At 33.7% G+C, this 18,996-nt stretch overlaps 1 protein-coding gene across 1 annotated transcript in view; it reads left to right on the top strand.

Annotated features, from left to right (window-relative positions):
• The window catches only part of LOC111047389 (cytoglobin-2), a gene marked incomplete in the record, with an annotated part of 290,098 nt that overhangs the window by 55,661 nt on the left and 215,441 nt on the right, over window positions 1–18,996 (top strand).

The following is an 18,996-nucleotide window of genomic DNA, read 5'->3' as shown; positions in this document are numbered from 1 at the left end:
GTGTAGTCTGCAAATAATTCCTAGGAGTAGAGTTGTCTTGCGTCCATCACACCAAACTCATTGTAGAGCTGGTCTGACGGATAACGAAGAAAGTGGCTTCTGCTTGATGATTTTGATTATTAGTTTTGGCACTTTTATAAGGGGGTCGAGGTGAACGTAGTTTGTTCCTCCCCATCCTACAATTTTATAGGTACGCAAAAACTGAACTAATAACTTAATGTGTTTGTCCATCAGTTCGCCGTGCAGCTCGCCATACAATATTTGGCTATCCAACACAAGTGGAAAACATGCGAACATGAATACAGAAGTATGGGCCATTTTTTATTTGATTAAATTCATGTTTTGAACAATTCATTGTTACGAATGACAAATTGATAGGAGCTTATAAATATTTTCTAATTCAAATGAAATAACTTCTGGAAAAATAATGATTGGATAAATACCAATATTAAATTATTGTTGACAAAGAACTCAGTACATCGACAATTCATTCAACTAATTCGGTACAGATAAAATTATAATCATTTTTTTTATTGATAATCAATTTCATCAACTAATCATAAACTGACTGAAAAAAGTACTTCAATTTCCATGAATTCAATTAATATAATTATATAAATCTAAAGTGTAGGTCATATTTTATATAAATTCACAAAGAGTTCGATTCTTGTTGGCAAGAAATCATTGTTATTTCACTAAAAGATAGGATAAAATGAATAGTTGCCCTTCCAGGGGAGCTTTGACAACCCACAAGACTCATTTTTCATTTACATAATATCGAAAAAGAGCATAGGACCTTATTTTTTGTTCAGCTTGCCAAAATACCCCTCATTTCAATATTAAAATTTTCGACTGGCTGTACAGTGAGTCAATCATTCCATCAAGGCTTGAATAATTTTGAAATTGTAATTAAATAAAAATGGCAGAAAATAATTATCATGTAAATATCAACACCTTTAATTAAAGACATATTAACCGCATGCGTTTTCATATTGCCGATACAGCATTGATAAAACTGCAGACGTTTATTTAGCAGTCTCAAAAAACTGTTCTAGCTGAAAAATTGTTAATCCAAGCCACGTGTAGGCCTATACATTGCATCAGGAAAACGAAGTTCAAAACTATGATTTTCCTAAACATATGTTTTTGAGATAATTTCTTTGATGCAGCTGTTTCACATTCACCATTATATTATACAGAGTTTATGAAAATAAAAATATTTATTGACTACCAAAACAATACTATTATTATATTAATCATAATATTAATTATCAAAACAATACTTTTATTATATTAGTAATAATAATATTATTAAACATATTTATCCATTATCAGAACAATATTATTGAGGTTAGTGGAATCAGGTAGAAAGCAATAGTAGAACAGATGTTCTTTTTTGAATTTCTATCATATTATTTTGTTATTATTTTCAATGATTACAACATATGTTAGAATATCACATGTCAATAAATAAATTATCCCATTTCCATATGGCGTTCACCTTACCATGTTCATAACCTTACTTAATAGGATCCTTTTTCATCCTTTGAAATCCTTAGAGGCAAAATATCTAAAAATCCGTTCTTAGTGCGCGTCTAGCATGTTTGAAGAATATTTGTGCAAAGTTTCAAGTGTGTAGGACAATTAGTTTGAGCTGTAGTGTGATTTTACATCAAAATTTTCGAAAAATGCCCTTTCCAGGTCCCCCCTGTGCCCCTGATCGGAATTTTTCTGCATAGATCTAATTTTTTTTCGTAGCTGAACAAAAAAGTTCCTCATGACTTTGCTGTGCAATGAGCGGTTAAAAAGTACAAAATTTTGGGGGGGCCCCAGCTCCCTCAGGGGTGCAAATTTCTGAAAATCCTTTCTTAGTGGATGTTTTCAGGCTACTATAAACAATTGTGCAAAATTTCAAGTTTTTAGGCTCAGTAGTTTGGGCTGTGGTGTGATTTCAGTCTGTCGGGGCTTAGCCTTTTATAAGTATAGAGAAGATGAATCCTAGGGGCTCTGATTGAATCATAGACTGTATAAACTGTTTAATTTGAGTATCTGTGACTGAATCATAACACAGTCGAATTACATGATTGTATTAATTAGCATAGAATTTTAATTACTCTATTTGTTTTTGTTGCATTGGATCCCGTTAAATGACGTAGTGTATGACGAGTGTATGTGCGTCTGTGTACACGATATCTCATCTCCCAATCAACGGAATGACTTGAAATTTGGAAGTTGAGGTCCTCACAATACAAGAATCCGACACGAACAATTTCGATCAAATGCAATTCAAGATGGCGGCTAGAATGGCGAAAATGTTTTCAAAAACAGGGTTTTTCGCGATTTTCTCAAAAACGGCTCCAACGATTTTGATCAAATTTATACCTGAAATAGTCATTGTTAAGCTCTATCAACTGCTACAAGTCCCATATCTGTAAAATTTCAGGAGATCCGCCCAATCTATGCAACGTTTGATTTTAGATTCTCAATTATCAGGCTTCAGATACAATTTGAACGAAAAAATTCGAGTGGAAAAGATTGAGCATGAAAATCTCTACAATTAATGTCTAGTAATAATTTCACCAAAAATTGAAATTAAGCTCGAAATTCGAGAAAATGTGATTATCCAATGACAAACTTTTGGCAACTGTTGATTCTATTAAATATCATCCACTATGAAGAGGTAGCAGACCTCGTAATTCTCTAGCGTTTTTGTCCTGTTACCCGCTGGCTCAGATCTTTGTTTATAAGTACACTTGAGATGCGCGTGTACACTAGCGAAGGTGATCAATTTTCATAACGGCAAGGAAAGTTGTATGAGTGTGCCACACCAGGTTTTTGGAGTTCCAAACTCTGACATGTGCAGTCAAATATTCATGAAAATTAACGATTTCAACCAATTACTGACTAAAGTTCTTTTGGCAAAAAGTCTCGGAATTGACTATTCTACAGATGGAATTAAATAGAGCTTGCATTTATTCAAATGCTAATTAATGTATTTAACGATAATCCAAATTAAATGCTGTAAATCACCACGAAGACTTCTGCCACTGCAAAATTTGACAACAGGATTTCCATCTAGCTGTTTACCCTGTTGTCAATGTCTGCAGTAACAGAAGTCTTCGGGGTGATTCAAAGCATTTAATTTGGATTTTTGTTAAATATAATTATATTGACTATTCTCATAATCTGTTGAAAATGGACATCAGACGCCCGAAAGTAATCCACTCAGGAAGTGCAATTTTTTTATTTTCATCGATGATTGACTGCATATCAGTGTTTTTAACAACAAAATAGTGTTGTATAAACACACTTCGCAGCTCGGAATGCTTCAAGAAATCATCATCTCTACTGAACCGCGGTGTAACTTGCTATTCTAGAAGCAAGCAGGCAAGTTCAATTGTGATTCTAAGGGCCATATGCTAACACTACGTTTAACCACATAATTAATATAGCAGATTATAGAAGATTTTAATAGAAGAGTTTAATTATGGAAGATTTCTCTGGTTTAACGCTATACCACGTTTACTTGTAGATATGGTTGCATTTTATCACAATGTGTTTCATACGGGGTTTAAACGAACAGCTGATATTTCACCGTTTAGTATCTGCATACGGGCTTAAGTTACACAACTCTGACAGATTATGTGCTTCAGAGAAAGATTGGCATTGCTGTCCAAATTCGCAAAACCAAGTCAACAATTAAAATCACTTGTGTCTTATCATCATTATTATCATTTCCCTCACACAAGTTCAATGCTCATGTAGCATTACGCTCTGGAAAAATAATTTCTCACTATTAAATTCAAAATATAGATTTCAAAACCTTTCTTACCTAGGTCATGATGATATTCAAGATAGTCCTACAATTCAAGATAAGTGTTCAATTTAATCTATACACCCACTTTGAGTGTAGGTAGAAACGGGATGATAGAATTGGCTAACTCGGAATTCGGTGACTCCATGTTATACTGCCGTATGAATCAAAACTGCTCTGATCATATTGTATTGATTCATATGGCGAGTCAGCGAATTTCGAGATAGTCAATTCTATAAACCCGTAGATACCATACAAAATACAAGGATATACATTCACAAAACATCCAAACTCGAAGTGGATATTATGATTAGAAATATAAATCTGAGTACCCTATTAAAATATTTCGTCACGACATGTTTCGGCTACTAATGCCATTTTCAAGCCATTGAATGCCATTTACGTTTTTATTTCTATTAAAAGTAGCCCTAAAGAAAAAGATGTTATGAAATATGTTGAAAATCTAGGCTCCAAAGTAAATATGAAACACGTATATGTTTGCAAATACATGGAATGGTCCGGTAAATATATAGTGGTAGCCCTTGCTTTTGTTTGCCTGCACAATGGAAAGTTTTTTCATGAGTTGCTGAGTTGAGAGCAGAGTGGACGTTGGAGGGGATAAAGAGCCATTGAGGAGGAGGAGTGAGAGGAGGAGTGGGAGGAAAGGGTTGAGGACGAGGAGGAGGAAGAGAGGAGTGAACGATCAGAAAGTTGGTCGTCTCGAAAAAGTGAGTCTTTCGAGAAGCAGATAAGATCCTCTTCGCCATTTCCACTTTTTAAACGACTGCCGTTTTCCCGGCAGCTGGAGTTTTCCTCAGCTGCATTTCCACCGTAAGCTTTTCTTTGTCTAGCTTTGCTTGCTTTTTTGTGTCGGGCCCGAAAGGTAAAATAATGATGTGTTGGTCATGTGAGATACGTCTTTTCCGTTAACATCGATAGCGGATATCTTCACGACTTTCCTCTGCAAATCGCCGGCTATCTAGGGATGCAACCGGGCAGAAAAGTCTTGATTGCTTGTTTGTGTGTTGTTCGTGAAGGGAATGTTTCGAATTTGTTGAAGTAGTGTTGTTGACCTAGAATGAATATCGAGAGATAATATTATATCATTCATTTTTAGTGAAATTTGACAATATCCTTGTTACTTTCCTTGCCCTATTACCATAGGTAAGGAAAGTATTGCTTTCCAAAAAAATTAAGATACCCTAATTTCAAGTTTTCTATACGTTTCAAGGTCCCCTGAGTCCAAAAACATGATATTTTTGGGTGTGTGTGTGTGTGTGTGTGTGTGTGGTGTGTGTGTGTGTGTGTGTGTGTGTGTGTGTGTGTGTGTTGTGTGTGTGTGTGTGTGTGTGTGTGTGTATGTCTGTGAACACGATAACTCCATTCATTAACCGATTGACTTGAAATTTCAAACTTAAGGTCCTTATACCATGAGGATCCGACAATAAGGAATTCAATAAAATTCAATTCAAGATGGCGGAAAAATAGCGGATTATTACTAAAAAACTATGTTTTTCACGTTTTTATCGAAAACGGCTCTAACGATTTTCTTCAAATTCATACCATGGATAGCTATTTATAAGTTCTATCAACTGACATGAGTCTCATTTCTGGGAAAATTTCAGGAGCTCCGTAATATTCTTGAGAGAAATGACGGATAATGACTAAGAAACCGTGTTTTTCACGGTTTTCTCGAAAACAGCTCTAACAATCCATAAGCCCTATCAACTGACATGAGTCACATTTTTGAGAAAATTGCAGGAGCTCCGTAATAGTCTCGAGAAAAATGACAGATAATTACTAAAAAAACATGTTTTTCACGATTTTCTCGAAAATGACTTGACCGATCTTTTTCAAATTCATACCCTGTATAGTTATTTATCAGCTCTATCAACTGGCATGAGTCTCCTTTCTGGGAAACTAATGAGGGGTCCACCCTATCCTTGAGAAATGGACTTTGTAACTTCCTTCTCGTGCATGAGGTAGGTAGGTAGAGCAGTTTATAAAAAGAACACAGTCTTAGTCGAGATATTTCATCTGTAGAACAGCTGTTTTAACGAATTTTGAAAAAATCATCGAATTTCACAGTTTACTCAAAGGAAAAAGTGCTCTGAAAACAATTATACAGGGTGTTTCAGAAGTAGTGTCGAGAATTTTAGGGTATTGTACCTGGATGCTAGGAGACTACAAATGTCATATTTGAAGTGTCCAAAACTCAGCGGTTATCCTTATAGCTGCCATCTTGTTTTTTTCACTTAAAAATTTTTATCTCAAGAACGAAATGTTGTATTGATCTGAAATTTGGCATGAATATTTATGCTATAAAGACTCAACTATAAAAAATAAAAAAAAAAATTTCGTTGAAATTTTTCAAAATGGCGGCCATTTTAAATTTTTGATGGCGAATATCTCGAAAACCGTCCATTTTACAGAAAATTTACAAGAGACAAAAAAGTTAGCAAATTTTTTCACGATTCCAATGATACCTAATTTATTAAGATTGGTCGAAGAATAACAGAGAAATTAATTTTTTCGTACTGCATGCATGACCACTTTTCACCATTTAAAGATCAATATTAATTTTTTAATTCCAGATGTATTTAAGATGAAGCTTTGAAACTCGGTATGGCTCCATATGGGCAAACAGATGATTTTACAATGGTTTTCAGATGATAATGTTTGTCTTGTAAAAGTATTGTTGTTTCATTAAAAGTAAAGAACCAGATGTAGTGCTTCCTATTTCTTAGTCTCACGTTTCCTAGGTCTTATTTCTATCTTAAATTTCCAGTTTCAATATTTTCTTACGTTGCTTCTACACAAATATTTAATTATTGTAATGGAATTTAGTTCGCTGGAGTACACCGATATTCACTTCATGTATGGAGCAGCTCTTGGCAATGCGACCGAAGCAAGAAGAATGTATGCAGCTGCATTTCCAAACCGCCGTCTCCCTTCCGACAAGGTGTTCACAAGAACTCACAATCGGCTGAGAGAAGTTGGTTCATTTGAACGGAACAGGGTAATTGCTGGTAGGCCTCGAGCAGTTCGAAATGTTGCTTTTGAAGAGGAAGTATTGCAGAAATTCGATTTCAATCCTAGAACGAGTACGAGAGCAGTTGCAAAGCAAATCAATTCAAGTGCTTCTTCTGTGTGGCGTGTACTAAACAAGGAAAGACTTCACCCCTTCCGCTTTCAAAAAGTTCACTCATTGGTTGAACGCGACTATGAGCCAAGAGTAAACTGTGCCCGTTGGTTTCTTCAGCAAGACATTATCAACAAATTTTCTAGAAAATGTGTTATTTACCGATGAGTCCAGCTTTACAAGAGAAGGAATCTTCAACTCTCGCAACAGTCACGTCTGGGCCTTAGACAATCCTCATGAGGTCAAAGTGCGTGGTTATCAGCATAGATTTTCGCTGAATGTTTGGACGGGTATCTTAGGTAATCGCGTGATTGGACCATACATTCTTCCTAATCGTCTGAATTCTCCCACGTACATTACTTTTTTAAGAGACATACTACCAGAACTTTTGGAAGATGTGCCTCTTGCAAACAGATATAATATTTGGTTTCAACATGATGGTGCCCCTGCTCATTTCGGAAATGTTGTTACGGACTTTCTGAACATGACCTATCGTCAGCGGTGGATTGGGCGGGGTGGACCAGTACCGTGGCCCGCACGTTCACCTGACCTCAACCCTTTAGATTTTTTTTTCTGGGGCCATATGAAAGACCTTGTTTACAGCACGCCAGTAGAAAACGAAGAAGACCTTGTGGCAAGAGTGGTTGCTGCAGCAGGTGCCATTCAAGATGATGAAAATGCTTTTATAGCAGTTCGACGGTCCATGATTGAAAGGTGCAGACTGTGTAATCAAGTTGAAGGACGGCATTTTGAGCAATTGCTGCATTAGTATCAGTGAACCGATTTGAGTGAAATTAATATTTTTCAATGTAAAATAAAATTTGGAGGAAAGTTATTCTTGTATATTTCTGTAATAAGAACGGTTTTCATGAAATTATAAAAAAAATTAATATTGATCTTTAAATGGTGAAAAGTGGTCATGCATGCAGTACGAAAAAAATTAATTTCTCTGTTATTCTTCGACCAATCTTAATAAATTAGGTATCATTGGAATTGTGAAAAAATTTGCTAACTTTTTTGTCTCTTGTAAATTTTCTGTAAAATGGACGGTTTTCGAGATATTCGCCATCAAAAATTTAAAATGGCCGCCATTTTGAAAAATTTCAACGAAATTTTTTTTTTTATTTTTTATAGTTGAGTCTTTATAGCATAAATATTCATGCCAAATTTCAGATCAATACAACATTTCGTTCTTGAGATAAAATTTTTAAGTGAAAAAAACAAAATGGCAGCTATAAGGATAACCGCTGAGTTTTGGAAAAATTCTATCTTCTGCCCCCTCTCATAAATTGGAAACCACTAGAGATTCATCAGAAGTATTTTTAAACACTACTGATGACCCTGTTTTGGATTCACAAGATTTGATTCCAAGTTCCATAATTTCAAGGACGCACTAGAGCCCCCCCCCCTGTGGGCACCCCTAAAGGATTTTTCATTCTGATAATTATGTTTATCACAGAGGATAAAATTTGTTCTACGGAAACAACTTGTTATTGTGACATTCATATATCTTATTTCTTTGCATTAAGAATAATGTTCTTGTATTGTTGACATTTACCTTCAACTATTAGGCCTGAATACTGTTCAAGAACTGCTGAGCCTGGTTGCACAAGAGCCTGCTCAATTTCGAGCACGATTAAATGTCACGATATCTTATCAGAGGAGGCGTTTTAGAATAGATGCCTTGTCTTATTGGTCTTTGAGGCGTATGATCACGCTTAAAACTGAACAGGGTTTAGTGCAATGGAGCCTGAGTATCATCAAAGAAACCAATACTGTAAAGAAAATAATTTTATGAACTTGAGAATAGAGTGTGAAGAGTTTATGTATGAATTTCTTTCATGTATATTTTCTTCTCAACTGAACTCCAACAAAACTTTACTGTAATTATTATAATCACTAGTACCCTTTAGAAAATATTTCATATTTGGAAAATATGCAACAATCAGGAATTGTACATCACTGTAATATTTGAGATTGGAGTAATTTAGACACCTCATTCCTCCCAATAGCCTCAATCAAAATTTATGACACCATCAAAATCTACCTATCTGATAGCCCTAACTTATTCACGAGTGTTTGAAGTACCCTACACTAGACAAAGTATATCGATTGTCTTGAGAAATGCCAATGTCAGCACTAATGAGCCCTAGCCGTCCCATCGATTTGAAGCTATCGATATATTGAAGCTATAACGCCGTTAAAGATATCGCTATAATGAAGCTATAACAACATTAAAGCTATCAATAGCTCATATCAAGTTGTTGAGGGAAATTGAGGACATTATATGACACAAATGGTGTGAATTTTGATAGGGCATCATTAAAGCCATGGTGAGATTCACTTTATTATGTCAGCATTATTTGAATTGGGAGCGTTTATATTCTTTATGAGTTGTGCTGACAGTTCAAAAATGAGTTTGACTATAGTGCGGTACACGTTATAATGACAGTATTTGATCAACTTTGATTTTGCTGTCCTAGTTTATCATTCGACAAAGCCGGTGGTACTATCCTTTTCTAGGTCCACAACGATGCCAATTATGTTTTTGACAGTGTAGAAATATTTCTAATGTAGAACTAATGGAGAGAATCAGTATCGCCATTCTTCTATCTTTATCCACTGCCATAATAACGTGGACCTCACTATAGAGCTATCAATGCCTCGAATAATTGTGTTATAAAATAATAATGCTATAATGGGGATAATGTATATTTGACTGCAGTATTTGTATGTTATCATAAGAAGAATGAATAGTGGTGAATAGGGAAAAGATGGCATAGCCTGTGGTATTTTAAAATTACTCCAATTGTAAAAACTCTAGCGAAAGTTATAAAAAACAATATAAAAGTATGAAGTAACCTTCTATTTAAAGCATTTCAAGCAACTGGTTTCGGCCTTTGGCCATTATCAAGTTTAAAATTTACGGTATCTTATACTTATCTTATCCACTATTGGTATTTATGACTTATTTTCTCTACTGTATTAATGTGTCATCAAAAGTTGGAGGTTTACACATGAATATTAATGGGAAATTGCTCTTGTCAAATGCTTATGACAACATTTGACTGTGGAATTTTCTTAATAGTTATTATTGTTCAAGAAGTTGTATCAAGAATAGTATATAGTATTATGAAATATAGTATATAGTAAATGGTATATACTATAGAGTATATCAAATCAAATCAGTTATTCTCACAATTCACAAATAATGCAGTACATTTATATATACCCTTACGTTATGAGAGACTCACATGTAGGCTTAAGCCTGTGTTTGTGAGGGCCTGGCGTAATTCGCTGAATTTGAAATCGATAAACTAGATTATGAAAATTAATATTATATTAAACTAAATTGAGAAAAATACAGATTAGAAAAAATGATATGAGTAAATGTTGATATTATAGAAAGAAAACAAATAATTGGCTGCAGAAACAGCCAGTTATAATTAATGACTAAAAGTTAGTAAAACTAAAACTAGTATATGGTATAAAGTATATAGTATATAGCTATACACTATCCTTGCCTATGTATAGCATGAATCCTTTGAATAATATTGTTGACGGGAATCAAAGATTGATTCATTGATATGACATTTGATCACGATTTTTGAGTTAATTTTAATTAATTTCTATTCATGATACATGATCATCATCTTGAATTCATGATCATGTCATGACATTTTCATCGGATGGCTTGAATTTTGATTTCTCACCCAAACTTCTATTGTAATTCATGATCAGCATATTTTGTTAGAAATGAAGAACACAGATTTAAAATAGATGAACGGATGGGAAAAACGGATATATTTAAATGTCCGTTATACTAGTTTGTAAGCTACTGAATTTGGATTGACTTCCATTGAATATACTCTGTTAGCATTTTTGAGTAATAAAATGAGAAACCTCACTCAGTAATATGTAAACGAAAAGGATATCCAGAATAGTGAAGTAGAATTTTTATAGCAATCCACTTAGATTTTTATAGACTCGGTTTCCTTCTTTGTAACGTATTTCAAACTTTTACACTACATACATTTGTATAAAAATTCTTTTCTATTTAATTTTTTCTATTATAAAGCCGGAAGCCCTGATTCCCAGGCAACCAATTGTATTGAGTCTATTAAATTGAAGGCCAATCAGAGAGTAGCTTACAGAATTATTCGTGAAGAGACAAATTTTTCTAAAACCTCCTTCTTCTGGCTTAAGATCCCGACCTGAGAGGATGCACATGTAGTTTAGGGTTCTTTCTTCTTCCTTTTAAAATTTTAAAACTATTAAGCCAGACCCTTTTTAATGTAAAGTATTTGTATTAAATGTTCAATTATATGTGAACTCAGTGCTGTCAAAGAGTTCGTAATTGTATTGTTCCCATAATATATCTTAATTCGGAAAGAAACTTATAAATCTGGATCACGCGCTAGCCCAGCAGAGACGAAGGAGCCTACCTAATTAATTATTGGAAATAATTAATTCAATCCACGAGACCAGCTAGAACTTCAGTTCAGTGAGTGATAAGTCAAACCAAACGAGCTCGTTTTTTCTACGTTCAGTGGGTAATTAATAAAAAAGCGCTATTCCAATTAATTTGAATTTAAATAAAAAGTCACCACGTGTTGAATAATGTCACATAGTTCATAAGAACATTTATAAATTTATTTGATATATGTAGGAAGCTTACTCCATGCACAGCCCGAATTCATACAAATCCCTGAGATCTCATGTTTGAATATTAATTTATTAATTATAAATTTGTTAATTGAACCAAGTATATTATCAAACTTATAGACCGAACAGGTTTTTATTTGCAGAATTTGTATTGATTGGAAGTTCAAGTACCAGTATTAATATAATATATTTATGAATTTGAAACTCATTATTGTGATATAGCAAAGCCTGTGATAATTATTCAGATTTTAGAAATAGATTATTTAAGTGAATTATAGATATATCGAATATTTTATGCACATTTTTTTATGGGGATATATTTTGTGTTTTATGTCAGCATACAAACTTATAGAATTTTTATTATATCCTAACTCATCTTGTGTTATATAGTTTGAGCTGTTTTGGTATAACAACAATTTAGCAGCACTTAAAATTATAGAATCAAGTAATATTAATCTTATTCAGAGCACTCAATATTTATCATCCTTTGATGATATTCATCTCATCTACCAGAACAAGTATATTAAGAAATTATATTAATAAGGTTCCAGTTATATCATATAAGGATCCAGAGACTTCAAGAACTGGCGTTGTAAGTTCTAAGGAATTTTGGAAGGGTATATTGGTGAATACTTGTATTCACGACGAGCGTTTTAAGAATCATCTAGAAACAACTATAGTTGGTCCTTATTATTCTCTAGTGGTACATGGTTACTGATAATCAGTCATCAAATATCCTTTTACTTTCCTTATTGGTATTCTTCAAGAACTTCATAGAAGCAGCGGTAAGAATTATCAATCACTGGTCCTTGAACCTTATGGTGATTATTTGTATTTACAAAATTCATGTTTCTACCACTGAGCTAGAGCTGAGGTTTGAACCCAGTAATTTTGCGAGCCGGACGGCCTTAATTTTTTGTGAATTTATTCGCAAAAGAGGGAACTTAGAGACTGCTCTTATAAATATCAGAAACATCGTATTATCTGTGAAGGATTTACAATCCACAACTTCACACAATGGCTTCACAACGTGGGACTCTATCATAAGAGATAATCCCTCAGGAAGCACCATTTCACAACCTATACAAATAATATTATCACTCCCCTATCATTGAGAAACTGGAAAATGTTGAAAAAAATTATTCAACTAATGAAAGAGAGTACATATATATTGTATAGTATATATGTATAGTATTCATATTGCATTCATTAGTTACTGGAGAATGGAAGAATAATTTACAATTTTTTGAATTTAGCTTAGCTTATATTCATCCTAAAATGGTGCATAATCAAAAGGTGCATAGGACCTTACTTTTTGGTTCAGCTTGCCAAAATACCCCTTATTTCAATATTAAAATTTTCGACTGACTGTAGAGTGAGTCAATCATTCTATCAAGGCTTGAATAATTTTGAAATTTTAATTAATTGAAAATGGTAGAGAATAATTATCATGTAGATATCAACACCTTTATCTAGAGACTATTAACTGCATGCGTTTTCATATTGCCGATACAGCATTGATAAAACTGTAGACGTTTATTTAGCAGTCTCAAAAAACTGTTCTAGCTGAAAAATTCTCATACATGCCACGTGTGGGCTTAAACATTGCATCAGGAAAACGAAGCTCAAAACTATGGTTTCCTAAACATATGTTTTTGAGATAATTTCTTTGATGCAGCTGATTCACATTCACCATTAAATTATACAGAGTTTGTGGAAATAAAATATTATTTGATTACCAAAACAATACTATTATTATATTAATGATAATAATTAATTATCAAAACAATACTTTTATTATATCAATAATATAATATTTTTAAACATATATTTATCAATTTCAGTGTATTTCAGCTACAGTGTCGTAAGGTTGAGTTCATTATTATGCTCTCACAGAAATCTATTGAACAACATTGAATAAGGAGCTTTTAACAGCATCGAAGAATATAGTGAAGACCCCCCTTAAAATCTATGGAGGAACCCTCTGAAATTTAGAAAAATTCTATCTTCTGCCCCCTCTCATAAATTGGAAACCACTAGAGATTCATCAGAAGTATTTTTAAACACTACTGATGACCCTGTTTTGGGATTCACAAGATTTGATTCCAAGTTCCATAATTTCAAGGACGCACTAGAGCCCCCCCCCCTGTGGGCACCCCTAAAGGATTTTTCATTCTGATAATTATGTTTATCACAGAGGATAAAATTTGTTCTACGGAAACAACTTGTTATTGTGACATTCATATATCTTATTTCTTTGCATTAAGAATAATGTTCTTGTATTGTTGACATTTACCTTCAACTATTAGGCCTGAATACTGTTCAAGAACTGCTGAGCCTGCTCAATTTCGAGCACGATTAAATGTCACGATATCTTATCAGAGGAGGCGTTTTAGAATAGATGCCTTGTCTTATTGGTCTTTGAGGCGTATGATCACGCTTAAAACTGAACAGGGTTTAGTGCAATGGAGCCTGAGTATCATCAAAGAAACCAATACTGTAAAGAAAATAATTTTATGAACTTGAGAATAGAGTGTGAAGAGTTTATGTATGAATTTCTTTCATGTATATTTTCTTCTCAACTGAACTCCAACAAAACTTTACTGTAATTATTATAATCACTAGTACCCTTTAGAAAATATTTCATATTTGGAAAATATGCAACAATCAGGAATTGTACATCACTGTAATATTTGAGATTGGAGTAATTTAGACACCTCATTCCTCCCAATAGCCTCAATCAAAATTTATGACACCATCAAAATCTACCTATCTGATAGCCCATAACTTATTCACGAGTGTTTGAAGTACCCTACACTAGACAAAGTATATCGATTGTCTTGAGAAATGCCAATGTCAGCACTAATGAGCCCTAGCCGTCCCATCGATTTGAAGCTATCGATATATTGAAGCTATAACGCCGTTAAAGATATCGCTATAATGAAGCTATAACAACATTAAAGCTATCAATAGCTCATATCAAGTTGTTGAGGGAAATTGAGGACATTATATGACACAAATGGTGTGAATTTTGATAGGGCATCATTAAAGCCATGGTGAGATTCACTTTATTATGTCAGCATTATTTGAATTGGGAGCGTTTATATTCTTTATGAGTTGTGCTGACAGTTCAAAAATGAGTTTGACTATAGTGCGGTACACGTTATAATGACAGTATTTGATCAACTTTGATTTTGCTGTCCTAGTTTATCATTCGACAAAGCCGGTGGTACTATCCTTTTCTAGGTCCACAACGATGCCAATTATGTTTTTGACAGTGTAGAAATATTTCTAATGTAGAACTAATGGAGAGAATCGGTATCGCTATTCTTCTATCTTTATCCACTGCCATAATAACGTGGACCTCACTATAGAGCTATCAATGCCTCGAATAATTGTGTTATAAAATAAAAATGCTATAATGGGGATAATGTATATTTGACTGCAGTATTTGTATGTTATCATAAGAAAAATGAATAGTGGTGAATAGGGAAAAGATGGCATAGCCTGTGGTATTTTAAAATTACTTCAATTGTAAAAACTCTAGCGAAAGTTATAAAAAACAATATAAAAGTATGAAGTAACCTTCTATTTAAAGCATTTCAAGCAACTGGTTTCGGCCTTTGGCCATTATCAAGTTAAAATTTACGGTATCTTATACTTATCTTATCCACTATTGGTATTTATGACTTATTTTCTCTACTGTATTAATGTGTCATCAAAAGTTGGAGGTTTACACATGAATATTAATGGGAAATTGCTCTTGTCAAATGCTTATGACAACATTTGACTGTGGAATTTTCTTAATAGTTATTATTGTTCAAGAAGTTGTATCAAGAATAGTATATAGTATTATGAAATATAGTATATAGTAAATGTTATATACTATAGAGTATATCAAATCAAATCAGTTTATTCTCACAATTCACAAATAATGCAGTACATTTATATATACCCTTACGTTATGAGAGACTCACATGTAGGCTCAAGCCTGTGTTTGTGAGGGCCTGGCGTAATTCGCTGAATTTGAAATCGATAAACTAGATTATGAAAATTAATATTATATTAAACTAAATTGAGAAAAATACAGATTAGAAAAAATGATATGAGTAAATGTTGATATTATAGAAAGAAAACAAATAATTGGCTGCAGAAACAGCCAGTTATAATTAATGACTAAAAGTTAGTAAAACTAAAACTATAGTATATGGTATAAAGTATATAGTATATAGCTATACACTATCCTTGCCTATGTATAGCATGAATCCTTTGAATAACATTGTTGATGGGAATCAAAGATTGATTCATTGATGTGACATTTGATCACGATTTTTGAGTTAATTTTAATTAATGTTTATTCGTGATACATGATCATCATCTTGAATTCATGATCATGTCACGACAGTTTCATCGGATGGCTTGAATTTTGATTTCTCACCCAAACTTCTATTGTAATTCATAGCATATTTTGTTAGAAATGAAGAACAGAGATTTAAAATAGATGAATGGATGGGAAAAAAGGATATATTTAAATGTCCGTTATACTAGTTTGAAAGCTACTGAATTTGGATTGACTTCCATTGAATATACTCTGTTAGCATTTTTGAGTAATAAAATGAGAAACCTCACTCAGTAATATGTAAACGAGAAGGATATCCAAAATAATAAAATATAATTTTAATAGCAATCCACTTAGATTTTTATAGACTCGGTTTCCTTCTTTGTAACGTATTTCAAACTTTTACACTACATACTTGTATTCTTATCTTTGTTTGAACCGAGATGATGTATATATGGGCCTCAAGTTTACCTAACCGAGTTGGGGCCATATGCTAACAGTAAGATTAAACTAAATCACGTTTACTTGTGGATATGGTTGCATTTATCATAATGTGTTTCATACGGGGTTTAACGGACAGCTGACATTTCTCAGTTTAAACGAAGTATCTGCATATGGGCCTTAATCTAGATATCATAAAAATGTTATTTTTTTATTTTATTTATTTATTTATAATTTTTACAAAGTAGCACTGATTGGGAGAGAAAAACTTAGGATATTCCTTGTACCATTTTTCTCCCAAATTTAGATAACATTTTAAAAGTCCAAGATAGGGTTATGGTTTCACTTTTCAAAAATTTAGTCCATTTTCACTAAAAAACAACGAAAACTAAAAATTTTAAATTTTGATGGTTAAAACAGAATAAAAAACAAATATTGATTTTAAATCTGAGATCTTCATAAAGCGTCAACCTAAGCAACCTACCTCAGATTTCTACCCAACTAAGTTCACCTCATCAAGTTAATCTGGAAGATGATACTTACAACAATTGGAAATCTGAGATCTTCATAATGCGCCAAACTAAGCAACCTACCTCAGATTTCTATCCAACCAAGTTCACCTCACCAAGTTAATCTAGAGGATGCTACTGACAACAATTTAAAATCTGAGATCTTCATAGCGCATGCGTGATATTTGATGTAGAAGGATTGAGGTTTAGTCGGACAGCAGTTAACATCGGGAAGAAAGCAACCAAGCTTAATGAACTCTCCAAGCTCATTTCCTACAGTAATGAGGTTTCCAGGGGCTTTATCACTCAATGAAAACGTGAGAGAGAGAGAATGAGGGAGACAGAGAGAGTCAATAGTGGAAAGGAAGCTCGATGATGATATAAGAATTCCTTGAGAGAAAACAGAATAACCCCCGGCTCTAATGTTCTGCTACAGTACAGATCTGTTTCCTTTTTTATTATCATGTTTCCCTTCTCTTTTCCTTTTATGTTTCTCTTTCTTGCAGCTGGTTAATTTAAATTCATAGCCTCGCAAAGCGATTACCCGCTAAGACGTGGGTCTATTATTGTATGAAGGGCTGACTCATTTATTCGGTAGCTGGTATGATACTGATGGTTTCGAAAATGATGATTTTCCTGGAAACGAAATCGAATTTTGTAAGTAAATGATAATTCGATCAGTCATCTACTCACCATCATTCACTCAATTTTTATCATCTTTACTTTTTGCTCCTAACTTTTCACTTTTATCCTCGTTTATTCTCTTTAAATTATTCTCTTCATTCTTATTAGTTCCATTTTCTACTCGGTTCCACATAATTTTCCCCCTTTTTTCAATTTCCTCTCCATTCTCTTCCCTGCCTCACTCTTCATTTCATTTCTTTTCTACTCTGATTCCCTTGTCAAAGAGATCACCTCCTTCATTCAAATCTCGACTACCGAAAAAGTGTTTCTTACTGCAAAATTCAACACAGGAATCCCCGTTCTGCTCTGTGTAATTACTTGAAGGATCTCCTATTTGCTTGAGCAAGACATCCAGAGAATATCATAAGCATATCATAGATTTTGTATTATGCTGACTTCATGAGCAAAATATCCTGCTGGGAAATGTCTCGAAGTTTTTGTGTCTCTTGGAAGAGATATTAGATATGGAGAAAGATTCAAATCCAGATTCCTTTATTCAAGTGTTTAACAATACAGAATCCAAATCAAGTTCAAGCGTTGAAAATAGTATTACCAGTAAGGGTAAAATAACATGATGTATCATATATAGACTGAAGAGGTTCACAATAAAATTAAGCAAAGAAATATCGATGAAATATGCGAACATTGGGGTAATACTGTAATGTTTTCACATGCAACGGTAAGGTTGACCTTTAGATGTTCATTCTCAGATAGGATATCGAGGATACCCTTTCCTTCAGCACTTGACCAGCCCTTCAGCACTCATAGAGTGTGTGTGAGAGATTGATTGAGAACTTTATATATGTAGATTACAATATATACTGGCTTATACACTTATACAATAGCTTACAATACAGCAAAGTTTTAGATGAATTTACATAAAATAAACTAAGAAAATAATTATTGAGCAATGATATGATATGATATGAAATTATTGAACTGTTAATGATATGTACAAGGAGAGAAATAATCGAGATCTGTACAACATGTTTGGTCACACTGATGTACTGGCTCTTATCCGAGTAGGTAGGTCAGGTGGGCAGGAGCTGATGAGTCATTTCCACCCAAGAAGATAAATGGCTCACAACATGGAAGGCAGAAGACCTCCTCGTAGACCAAGGTTGAGGTGGATGGATGCAGTTGCCGGAGATGCAAGAGTTGTTGGGGTCAGGAATTGGAGGCGTGCTGCCATGGATGGAGTAGAATGGAGGCAAATGTTAGAGGAGGTCAAGATCTGCTTTGGATTATCGAGCCAATGATGATGATGATGATGATGGCAATGATATGAAAAAAATCAATTTGAAATAACTATATAAGATAATATTGTAAAGCATCTACATAAATTGGCGGAGCTTTGGACATGTCAATGTCCATTCTTTGGAAAGAATATTAAAAATATCCT

The sequence above is a fragment of the Nilaparvata lugens genome, chromosome 5, assembly GCF_014356525.2.
Source record: "Nilaparvata lugens isolate BPH chromosome 5, ASM1435652v1, whole genome shotgun sequence".
NCBI lineage: Eukaryota > Metazoa > Arthropoda > Insecta > Hemiptera > Delphacidae > Nilaparvata > Nilaparvata lugens.
The sequence above is the reverse complement of the archived record's forward strand: the minus strand, read 5'-3'. Positions and strand labels throughout refer to the sequence as shown.